This window comes from Amblyomma americanum, chromosome 2 (genome assembly GCF_052857255.1).
Source record: "Amblyomma americanum isolate KBUSLIRL-KWMA chromosome 2, ASM5285725v1, whole genome shotgun sequence".
Classification (NCBI taxonomy): Eukaryota; Metazoa; Arthropoda; class Arachnida; order Ixodida; family Ixodidae; genus Amblyomma; species Amblyomma americanum.
In genome coordinates this window covers 162,544,967-162,557,623 of record NC_135498.1, presented here as the reverse complement: position 1 = coordinate 162,557,623, position 12,657 = coordinate 162,544,967, and the positions used below count along the sequence as shown (strand labels likewise).

At 44.6% G+C, this 12,657-nt stretch overlaps 1 long non-coding RNA gene across 4 annotated transcripts in view; it reads right to left on the bottom strand.

The window, feature by feature from the left end:
* LOC144119222 (uncharacterized) overlaps positions 1-12,299 on the bottom strand; it is an 88,289-nt gene extending 75,990 nt beyond the window's left edge. For 2 of the 4 annotated variants that reach the window (XR_013312302.1, XR_013312299.1), the window contains exon 1: positions 12,034-12,235. This is a non-coding gene — a long non-coding RNA (uncharacterized LOC144119222). Of the gene's footprint in view, positions 1-729; positions 850-12,033 lie in introns of those variants that run through there. The other 2 variants (XR_013312300.1, XR_013312301.1) reach the window with 2 other exon arrangements.
* Between the last annotated feature and the right edge of the window lie 358 nt (positions 12,300-12,657).

Genomic DNA, 12,657 nt, shown 5'->3' with positions numbered 1-12,657 from the left:
TTTTGGCGAGAGATTGTTCAGCATTCAGTGTTCTACCTTATGATCTATAAGCTGAGCTGCCTCCCATTGCTTCGTTGTGGGTTGTGGTATTTGCGGTGCTTTCGTGATGTGTGTGCGGCGACATGTTAAGTGATAAAAGTTTGGCAGGCCCCCCTCCAACCCACGCTTTCTCTACTGTGCGGGTGAGCACTGTGGGAACAAAGAGGTTTGTAAATATGTTGATTTGCAAATGTCTCTAGCGGACCGACTTCTAGCCCCTAAGTTTTGAGCAAATTGATTAGTAGCGTTGGCAGGCTCCTCGTAGACGCTGCAGGATTGTACCTTACGTGTTTAAGACCTTAGCTGATTCCCGTTTGCCGTCACCTCCACGGTTGGTAGTTGGCCAGCGGTGGCGTTGGCTACTTTCTTTTAAGTTAGGCCGGCGTGCGGTGGGACCCATGTGACGTAAGTTGCACGTGACCAAGTCTGATTTGACTCTGTTATTTCGTAGTCTTTCTGTCGGTGTAATTACGTTAGCCCTTGTGTCATTCGGAAATATTTCTCATTGATCTATGCGGTCGGTTGCCTTGGGCGATGGTGAAAGCTAGCGTTTTCCTCTCGGCTTTCATCATAACGCAGTTCTTGAAGGTGGCGCTGGCGATATCTATATTAATAGTATCAACCACTGTGGCCACCATTTCTGTATGGTAGGTATAGCTGTCTGCGTCCTCATGTTTGTAGTCTGGGTACCTGCTCTTTCTTTCTCGATCGCTTCGCGTCACGCCGTCCTCCTGTGTTGATGGAGGTTGCAGAAGAGCCACAATACTTGGCGGAATGCCGGTATATATATCTTGTAAGAAAGACGGCTCGAGGTGCCCATCTGTTAAACGAGAAATGCACGTGGTAAATAAATGTTGATACATTCTGAGTGAACTAGTATTCCTGGTAAATTTTTTAATATTATTCTTGTTTATTGAGTATTTTTATTTGCCTATCTTGATTTATACCAAAACTATAAGTTTACAAGGGAATAGTAAGCGCCAATCCGGAGTGCACGCCCCAATCTCTGATGACCGTGGACCCACTGCCAGGAAGGCTGTTGGTAACGGCCATTCTCTCATCCACTCGGGAGAAGTACAGAGCTCCTGGTGTCGTACGGTGTGGTTTGGAGGTTGTGCCGCGTTGCTGCGATGGCAAGCCTAAAGGCGAAGCCCATAAAATACTAATGCTTTATTGATAACATACTCCGACTCGGTTTGACCCCAAAGGGCGCAACTAAGCTATTGCAAATTATCTGACAGCACTATGTGTCTGTAAACTCTCTAATCTCATCCGTCCACCTCTCTGCCTTCCTCCTTTTTAAGCTCCCCTTCTCCTGGATTCCACCCGTTCGCCTAATGGAACGTACTTCATGCGTGTATAATTGCATGCCTACATCATCTACATTACATGCCTATCTGAGCCCATTTACTGTTCAAGATATGCGCTAGATGTCACTAACTTTCGATCGCTCTCTCACTGACTCTGCCATCTTTCTATCTCATTACTGTATGATTATCATTAATGATTCGCCTAACTCGGTATGTTCTGCTTAAGTTGATTTCAATCTTTTTTTTCCTTCCAAGCTTCGCTGCCAGAGGTGAGTTCCGGCGTACATGGGAGTGCAATATTTTGTAGAAAGAGGCTTTAAGGAACACTGGAGTCCTTGTTTAGGCACGGTGTGTTGGCGCCCTGCTTCACGATTCGTTAACGATTTTCGAAAGCGCGATCTGTTTCGTCTAAACCTTTTGACAGATAGCGAAGATAGATTGTAAACGCTACCAGAGGACACGTTTTGATAGGACTTTCAACCGTGAAACGCTGTAGCAAACCTAAGCCATGCCAGCCAGAGCCGCTTTCGATAACACACTGATACAATTTTTGAAACCGATTTGAAAACATTAGACTGGTTAACAGAAGTGGCTAAGTTCCGTACTCAGTATTGCTCGCGGACCAGATGTAATAAATGCCACTCTTCAGTATGAACGCAAGTGAACGTAAATCTATCATCATGTGTCAACAATGAACGGTGTGAAAGTAGAAAAGGATTCCCTCTATGCTACGGAAACAAAAACAAAGCAAGACATCCTATAAATTTCTTCAGAAGCTCTCGCAGCGTTCATTGGATTCTTCTCTGGCTGCTGCATTATCAACAATTCTGCAACGAGTGACGCTTGCATTGAAGATGCCGTGACGACAATTTTTCATGAGGCTCAAAACTCTGACCTGCTTTGCTTCGCACATCGCCCTTAGCCAAAAACGCAGTAATAAAAGTACATTTCGAACCTACTGTATTAATTCCATTTTAACTTGTAATTTTTGCCCCTATACTTAAATAATTAAACGAGGCCATTTTAAGTATGCTTGGACTAATTTTCTGAACATTCTCACAAATATGCAAAACCCCTTTTGCCCGCTTAGTATATATCTTATATACTAAAACACACAAGTATACAAAACATTTACTACATTACATTAGAAATAAACGAGAAATTCAATTCCACTTAAAAGAGGGCTACTAGTCGGCTTCACCTGAGGAGTGTGATGAAAGTTGTCAACAGCAGAACCAATCACCTAGAAACGCAGTGAGAACCCTTTGTTCGGTGACCAATGCGTATGCATAACGATCCGCATCCTCGAGCAATAGCGGTGTTTTCATCAGCGGAGAGGTCGATGACGTTGCATGGTCACGTGGCTCTAACTGAGCGGGAAGGATGTCTCCACACCGCAAAAGTTTACTGAGAGAGAGAGGCAAGCGTGGTGCTTGCCTTTGCATTATATACTCCCCCAAGAGATGGAACATTACCTATTCGGTGAGGCGTTTCTGGCTCAAAGACTGTGGGCCCCCAAATTGTCGCATAAGTGCCGTATTGGTCGCGTTCGAATCAGGGGGCCGAGTAGGCAAGTGATAGCAATGAATTACGTCAGGCATCGGTCACGAGTCGAGGTGTCAACCAACAATTGCATGGGGCGTGTATGAAAGTCGGCACGCCTTGCTAGTCAGGGTCCCATTCCCAGGCATGTTCATGCCCTGAGCGGCCGAGACGCACTGGCCGGGCTGAGGCGATGACGTCCTCCACGCGTAATATAATTACGTGGTACTTTTGTGCCTGCTAGAAGCTACAATAAACGAAAGAACGACAAAAAATGAAGTCATTACTGCTACTCAAAACGTGATTGCGAGCACTTGACTGTTCCAGTATGTTGCAAATATGCTCAAGAAGACTGTCCATTTGTTACAGTTCAACTGCACTGCGGACAAATTAATTTCAAATTTACGAAAGCACAGTTTACATGCATTGCCAAATTGCAAATGCGGTTCCCCGGAACGCGATTTCCATCACAATACTTTTCTCGGCAGCTTGAAGTGTGCTGCAAATATATGTACAAATACACCCCATTTGTTGGAATTGACGTAAATTTTGGGTGATTTAAATTATTTTGCTTAAGAACACATATAATGCAATGGCATCGTGCAAACGCGAATCCTCGAAACTCAATAACGAGGACTAAAGTGTTCTACGGCAGCTAGTAATGTGATGAAAATATGCTTTGACGGCTGCTCGTTTGATAGAAGTGCAGTATAAATTGAACAAATTAATTTTATTGTATTAAAGAATGTCTTGCAAAGCACAGCGTCACGAACAACAAGCGGTACAGTCCAGGCACAGACCAGAGGCAGCGGTCAGTCCAGAGAGTTCATCAGTCAAGAACCTCCACGTGACTGGACGGTTTTCACCGACTCTAAAGCAGCCTTTCAAGCCTTGAAAGCTGCGCTACGCCGCGGGTCGCAGGAGCAACTTGTTGCTGAGATCCGTCTACTGTACCACGGCACCGTTTACAAAGGTCCTGACATCATTTTTCAATGGCCGCCAGGACACTGTGGTATTAACGGTAATCACCAGGCCGATGCGGCTGCCCGTTATGCTCACAACGACGGACTTCCAGTGAGGATCCCAATATCGAGACCTGACGCTGCGTGTGGGCTTCGCCCTTTAGCGCTGGAGCTCACACTTTCAGCGTGAAACACGGGAGAGTTTTGCAACCTCCGCCTCAAGGCACTGGACCCTGAACTGCGCCTTCGTCTTCCACGTAATTTAGAACGTCGCGACGCAGCACTGTTATGCCGTTTATGGATCGGTGTTGCAATTACCAATTACTATGCTTTCCGGATGGGGATGGCCGACAGCCCTGCCTGTGAGAGCTGTAGTTGTGAGAAGACCATCGCTCATCTTCTCTGTGGGTGCCCTGCATTTGCGAGTGCAAGACATACACTGTGTTGTGCCCTGGACCGCCTCGATCCTCGCCCATTAACAGAGAAAAAGATCCTCGGTCCGTGGCCACAGCAGTCGACTGCCCTCAAGGCATACAAGGGACTCTTTGCCTACATGAGAGCGACTGGATTGAGTGACAAATTGTTACAGCGTTGTGCGTGTGTGTGTGTGTTATGCCTTTTTTCTCTTCTCTCTTCCTCCTTTTATTCCCCTAATCCCTCTTCCCCAGTGCACGGTAGCCAACCGGAACACCTTTCTGGTTAACATCCCTGCCTTTCCCTCCTCTTTATCTATCTATCTATCTATCAGTCCAGAGCGCGCACAAGGGATGGAGCGTTCGGCGCTTCTCGCCGTCTTCTTCATTAAGCGCCAGCCTCTGATGATTCCAAAGCCGAAGGCCATTCTTACATCATATTTATGAGAGTATACCTTTAATACACAGGCAATGTGCTAAAACAAATGTATATTTTTATTTATTTGAAACTCGCTACAATCATGCTTTAGATAGGCATATTTGACAAATTTTAAGATGTATTTTAGTTTTTCCGCTTGAAGGAATATATTTAAGATAGGGAGCATGAAATTTCAGGAAAATTTTTTCTGCACGTTTTTGGTGTACTTATGAATAGAAATATGATTAAAACAAATTATACTTATTCCGTCGCATATTGGAAACGGATTATTTTTTCCTAAGGGCACTCTTGTTGTCATCACGCGCACTACTATTAAAAATTGTGAATGCATTTAAAGGGTCTTACGGTCCGTTCTCTAAAACGACCGATTTTTCACATTAACGTTCTTGAAGGTATTTTTGGGAAGATCGCCACTTTGCATTTGCAACGAGTTCATGGAAGGCTGGTGACCGAGTCTGAATTATGACTTTAGTTGAAATATTTTTGAACAAACCATGATGAAGATACGATTACTGTAATTCCGCAAATATACCTAGGGTAAAGCGCTCCGTGAATATTTGAGCTAAATGGGGTGGAGTGAAGCGCCTATTCGAAGAATTCCACCTCGCACTTCTGAACATCCAGGAAGGAAAGAAAAGATTTAGATAAATGTTGAGGTAGCCCGCACCCAGAGCACTTGCGGCAGGCAGAAGCCAAGGAGAAAACAAGGGCCCTTTTATGCCCCAAGCGGAAAAATTAAGGAAAGCTTGAATAATGGCATATAGTGTCACGGCAACACAGGCGCCTAAGGTGAGGTCAAAAGATGCAAGATGGCATTCAGCGTGAGCATATGATGATGAAACGAAGAATGAAAGGATGGTGATTAAACAGAGAAGGTTTTCAAGTGACCAGGAGTTAAGAGACGCGAGCAGAACTTGGAATAGTGGTCGTTGTCCTGGCAAACCTGTATGATCTGCGGTAATGGTGATATAAAGGGCACAGAACAAAAGACGAATGACAGTACCATTTAAGGCACACAGAATTGAGGAGGCCTACTGGCAGATATGTAAAACAGGAATGGAAATAAAAAGCACATAAATGGGGTGCGGAAAAAAAAGCTGAGGAGATAGGTAGTCGATGGTACTGGAGACAAAAGAAAGGTAGGGTCATTCAATCGATCAATCAATTTTTATTCACGAACAAAGTACAGGTGGGGAAAAATTTAGTTTTTAGGAAAAGAAATAGGGATGTAATTGCTTACATATTTGGATGGACATCGGAACCGCACCGTAAGGAAGGGATAAAGGAGGCAGTGAAAGAAGGAAGCAAGAGGTGCCGCAGTGGAGGTCTCCGGAATTACGTCGGGCTGAAAACAACCTGCCTTTTAGCAGTTTGAAAAGATAATGCATGTAATGAAGAAGGGAAGACGTGAAGCTATTGAAGGCGTACATAAAAGCTTGTATATATGCATAGCTACGAAAAATTAGCGCACGCTAAGGCAGCGATCAAATATCAACCGTTAACACACCTAACATATATTGCCGGTTCAAATGCCGGCCACGAGCTGGAGTCTGACTTAACTATGAAGTTTATGCTGCACGAAACGCGAAATCATATGCCACCACACCGATCACTCTGCGACAAACTGTTGAGCCGCAGTGTTCATATGATTATATATAAAGGCATGGAAACGGGGGTACATAGGTCGCCGCTTGCACCCCTGCCACAAGATAGGCTCTACCTTAACGAGTAAGTTTATGCTGCACAAAACATTCAGTCGTATGACACGAGCCGGAATATTCTGCAGCGAATGGTTGGTCCAAAAATTTTACATGAATGGCGTGACAACGTGGCCCGACTTTGAAGCCTGCCAGACAGGGATGTGTATACCGGGTCGATATAGTTTTAGGTTACAAAAAAAAGGGGGTGCCAAAACTATACTGGGCCTTGAGCTATATAAAGCCTTTGATAGCGTCAAACACGAGGTGATTTAAACAAAACTGGCGGAGATTCCTCTTCACTAGCGGACATACGAATATGTTATGGACATTCTAACCGAAAGAAAAGCGGAAATAATTAGAGGATACATCATGTCCGAAAATTTAAGGTGGGAGACAAAGGCACCCCGCAGACCTTAATGCTCTCTTCTTTGTTATTCGACCTGGCGTTGAAGAACCTACCGCCACTATTGAAGACTCTCGAAGGGATAAAACATACGCTATATGCGGATGACATAACAATATGGACGCACATAGGCAACGATAGGAATTGGATGGAAATCTTCGCCAGGCGATGACTATTGTCGCGGAATACGCGGAATGAGCCGGGCTAAAACGCTCGCCCAGCAAATCCGAACTTCTGGTGATCAGGGGGGGTGGGGGGGGCAAAGGCTATACCAACACAGGAAACATTGTCCCACAGGTAAATAAGAAAGTGGTAGGTAGAGTATACAAAAGCAGGGTCCAAGGACTAATCATCCAATGTAATGGAAAAAACACAGAAACAATGAACCGACTGAAGTCAAAATTAACACGACAACCAGGCTCATCAGGTGAATAGCTAACAAAAGACGGGCAGTCAAAGAAAAAGATCTGTGCCGAATGGTTCAGGCTTTTGTGATAGGCAGAATAGTATACGCCATCTACTATCTGATGCTAGGAATGACGAAAAAAAAGAAAATAGAGGGTATCATAAGGCAGGCATATAAAGAAACCTTGGGGCTGTGCCACAGCACATCTACGGAAAGACTTCTTAATTTTTGGGGTCTACAACCCCCCCACGCAACTATGCGAGGCACATATATTTGCGTAATTAAGGAGGCTCGCAACCACATTCGCGGGGTGCAAGATCCTGAGCAACCTAGGACTACATCACAGAATCCCGGAAAGAAACGCACAGGCACATTTGCCGACCAAAGGGAGAAAATTACTCATTATTAATCCATTTCTAAAAAACACATGCACTCTGCTTTTAACGAATCAGAAGGAGAGGAAGAGCAGAGGCCCTTGAATCCAATCTAGAAGGCTCTGAACGCACAGTTTATGTAGACGTGGCGGAATAAGAAGGAGGCGACTCCGTTGTGGCCATGGGCGTGCCCGACTCGGGTGAAACATTAACGGCCGGTTCGGTCAAAACAAAGAACTCAGGGACAACGGGGGAGGCGGATATCGCCATTGCTATGGTCAGCACCAAAACACTTGGCATAATTCTCGAGTCCAACGTCGCTATGAACAATCTCGCGTGGAGTATGTTCTCTAAGGAGGAAGAACGAATCCTAAGGGATCAAGACTGGAACCAAAAAGAGCTGAACAAATATGGGTGCCGCCACATTCGGGGAACGGTGGAAACGAGTTGGCCAAAATGCAGCTTGAGGTTATGTCGGAAGTGCAGTGAGCCTGGTTGAATCCCCAAATTTCACGAGAGATTCATTCGTATCCTTTAAAAACTACACAAATGATTTAAACTGGAAAAGAGGATCTATCCGCCACCAGACAAAAAAGCTCGACCAAAGCCAGTATGCAAAGTAACGTCGGCTCCGAACGTGAACCTTCTTTAGCCCCTCGAAACTAGCCCTGATGAATCCAACGCCACACAATCCGACGCGCAAAGAATGCGGGGAGATAGCAGGATACGACTTACATCCTATGAAGCTGCCAAAAGCGCCGCCACCGGCGGACCTACTACCACTCCCTTCTCTAAAGCGGTGAGAGCCTATACTGGCCAGCTCAGACCCCTTAACGCAAGTATGGCCCGCCGAGTGGGATCACAAGGTCGACGACAGCCATTGGCTCGAATCCATCTACTATCATCATCATCATCATCATCATCATGAGCTCTACTACACCCACTGCAGGGCAAAGGCCTCTCCCATGTCTCTCCAATTAACCCTATCCTTTGCCAGCTGCATCCACCCTTTGCCTGCAAACTTCTTAATCTCATCCGCCCATCTAACCTTCTGCCGCCCCCTGCTACGCTTACTTTCTCTTGGAACCCACTCCGTTACCCTTAAAGACCAGCGGTTATCTTGCCTTCGCATTACATGCCCTGCCCAAGCCCATTTCTTTCTCTTGATTTCCACTAGGATGTCATTAACCCGTGTTTGTTCCCTCACCCACTCTGCCCGCTTCCGATCTCTTAACGTTACACCTATCATTTTTCTTTCCATGGCTCGCTGCGTTGTCCTTAACTTAAGCTGAACTCTTTTCGTTAGCCTCCACGTTTCTGCCCGTAGGTGAGTACCGGTAGGATTATGCTGTTGTACACTTTCCTCTTGAGGGAAATTGGTAAACTGCCACTCATGATCTGCGAGAATTTGCCATATGCGCTCCATCCCATTCTTATCCTTCTAGTTATCTCCCTCTCATGATCCGGATCAGCTGTCGCTACCTGCCCTAAGTAGACGTATTCCGGCACAATTTCTAGGCTCTCGCTGCCAATTGTGAACTGTTGTTCCCTTGCTAGGCTGTTGAACATTACCTTGGTTTTCTGCATGTTAATTTTTAGACCCATCGATCTGCTCTGCCTGTCTAACTCGTTGATCATGATTTGCAGTTCACCTCCTGAGTGACTCAGCAAGGCAATGTCATCAGCAAATCTCAGATTATTTAGGTATTCTCCATTTATTCTTATTCCCAACTGTTCCCAATTCAGGCCTCGAAATACCTCCTGCAAACATGCGGTGAACAGCATTGGCGAGATCGTGTCTCCTTGCCTGACGCCCTTCCTTATTGGAATTTTATTGCTGACTTTATGGAGGTCTATAGTAGCTGTGCAGTTGCTATATATATCTTCCAGTATTTTGACATAAGGCTCTTCTACCCCCTGATTACGCAATGCCTGTATGACTGCTGAGGTTTCAGCTGAGGACATGCAGCGATGGCGTAGAGGTAGAACATCCGCCTCGCGTGCAAGAGGACCGGGGTTCAAATCCTGGTGCCGCGCAATTCTCCACCGGGTTAAAAAAAAAAAATCCGCGTGTCGATGGAATTGCATAACCAGGCCTGGAGTGCGGCCTTATCTCGGTGACCAGAACCGACAAAGCACTCTCTCACCAGAGCAGGATTTGGCCACCCTGGTGTAGTACTTGGCCACAACCTTCTATGATCAAACCAATTAACCATCTACTATAGCGAAAACAAAACCGCTTTGCCAATCCAATTAGTTCACAGTTGTAGTGCGCGGGCATCACGGTATCACCTGGTACAGTTTTATTCCTTTGCCGCTGAAGAAGAGGGCTCGATGGCCTCCGTAGCGGTCGAATTTCGATGCAGGCGAAATTCTGAAAGCCCGAGTGCTGTGCGATGTGAGTGCACGTTAAAAATAATCCAGGTGGTCGTAATTTTGGGAGCCCTACACAACGGCGTCATTAATAGCATGGGTTGCTTTGGGACGTTAAACCATCATAAGAAAAAATGGTTTTAGTACATTATGTAACCACATCGGTTACTGAGGGACAACTGGAGTGCGATTTGCATTATTAAGCACAACGCTGGGACCCGAAACGCGAGAAGTATACCTTAGGGCTCTAATACAATGTCGATGCTGTGGAGGCCGCCATCATGGATTCTATGCGCGGAATAAGCATGATTTGGAGGCTCGAAACGCGACTGGTAGTGATAAAGCTTTAAAAAGTAAAACGTGTGAGCGTCACTAGATATATTTTTCGTTCAGTAAGACAGACTTCTTCCGTCTGTTCCCAACGAAGTCCAAATAAACTTTTGCCAAATTTCGTACACATCACGACACAGAGGCGCGGGAGTTGTAACTCCTCAGTAAGCTCAAAGCACTTTTATTGAGAGTGTTCTGACTGGAGTGACTGAAAGTAATGTCAGATAGACAGTCATATCCTTTGCAGCGATGAAAATGATAATAAAAATTTTGAAGGCGTGAAAATTGGTTCTTGTCAGCGGATTACGGCTCGTATGTAGCGGGGAATCTGCCTTCATATGGGTGGTAGGTATTACTTCAGGCTGGCCATAGATAAGGCACTGCAGAGAAATCATATAGATATGATCGGAGGAGCTTCTTCTACAGAGGTATCTAACATCTAGTTTGGTGTGAGTCTATACGAGGCGGTATATTTTAAACCTTTGTGATTGATCTCAAACTTGTGATTAAAAATTAGATTCACAATTTTCCACGTGCGCGCATGTTTCCTATCTTCTTTGTAGGACTCTTGTACATCCTTTTTAACTCTCAAGGCACACACCTTGCAGGCAACTGCGGTATGAGCTTTGTCTTACGAACAATGCGATTAAAATCTACTCGGAGCACAGCGTCCTGTTTTGCAAGCTTTCACAGTTGGAGGAGACTTTCAATGTGACGCCAGTAACGTGTTCTGACTTCTCGAGAGTTGTGCCTCGAGTGTACAACTTATTCGGAAAATGGAAAGAACTTTTCCTGTTGCGGTGAAATATTCTCAGAGCGCGCTTATTGTAAATCTTAGGTCTGCCTCTTTCAGGACACTCATGGCAAAGCTGCCTTTAAGTGAAGGCTACGTGTGAGTGCATAAACACAAAGAGAAGGAGACAACAGAAGCGCGCTTTGCGGTCGCTGCGCCGTTTTCGCATGTAGTAACTTTAGTTATCATAAAATTTCGAAGCATTGCACTTGATGGGTAAGTACAATAAAGTTCAGAAGATAACGAGAAAAAATCTGCGCTAATTCAGTTAACGCACTCAGTGATAGGCGAATTAGAGTGGGCGGACACCAGAAAACCCGAGATTCGTTTCAAGTAGCCAGCTAGTTAGCTATTTTATTAATATTTAACTTTTTACTTTTAGAATTAAGCACTTTGTTGCAATTAGAGACTTGTAGCCGGTCGTTAGTAATAGCCGTATCAGTTTTTGTAATTTAGACAACGCGATCACCATTGGCGCTGTTGCTTCACAAAATTTCGCTTCTTTGACTAGTTACGGCAACAGGAGCGGCTGCTTTGCCTGCATGCTTTCGAAAGCGAATATATTTTCGCACTGTGTAGCCAAAATTTTTCGAGTCACAGCAACGTGCATAATCACTATTTCGAAATTTTAAAAACTGATAACGCTAATACTAATGAGCGGCTAAAAATCTCTAATTGCAACTAGGTGCCTAACTCTTATTGGTAAAAGTTAATGATCAGAAATGAGTTACCTGCTTAATGTTTAAGAGAAATCACTAACTCTCCCACGCCTACCTAATACAAGACCGTAAAATCTATATTTTACCCCAAAAACTTATTTTTGAAAATTACTTAGTCTTCCCTGTAACGGCTGGTACATGAATGGACATCAAGGTGCTTTTACTAGAAACATGATAAATAAGTTCCCTAATAGACAGCATTGGTCTAATATGCTTTAAAGGTAACATACCTTGTTAATAGCTGGCTAATCAAAATGTGTTCCAGAGGGACGAGAGAATGGGCACTATTAGAATTAGGCCACCCCTGGCCATGCTATATAGGCAGGCCTAAAAACTGCGGCGCATGGAGGGGCCGGTTGCATGGACTTGTAGGCAAAACGTTTCTTGCTTTCCGTTCTTTGTCAAAAAGTAAGAAGAGAAAAGAGCAGGTGTGTGATATTTGTAGGCTTCAATTGAAAAAAACACCTCTAAAAAATGGAAGTGGTGAGGTCTTGTTCGCGCTAGCAAACATTTCAGAAGCGATGCTACTTGAACAATACGACATGTCCAATGAAACAGAACGGCTTAAAGTTCAGGACACTTGCAAAACACCATCAGTCAGTGACTCCGAGAAACTTGAAGGTTAAGCAGCATGCTGATGTCATTCTTTGTCCGTTAAATGCAAACTTTAAAGTGGGTAGCTGATAATGCTGTTTCAACAGTGTGAAAAAATATATTTTTCTTGCTTCAAGTCATTCAACAGACGTTTATTCTAAATGTCTGGCTTTTGATACATCGAAGACAGCGTTTGAGAGGTTTTCTCGATAATTTTCTATGGAATACAAAGAATTACCTGGGAATTTTAAAAAAACAAT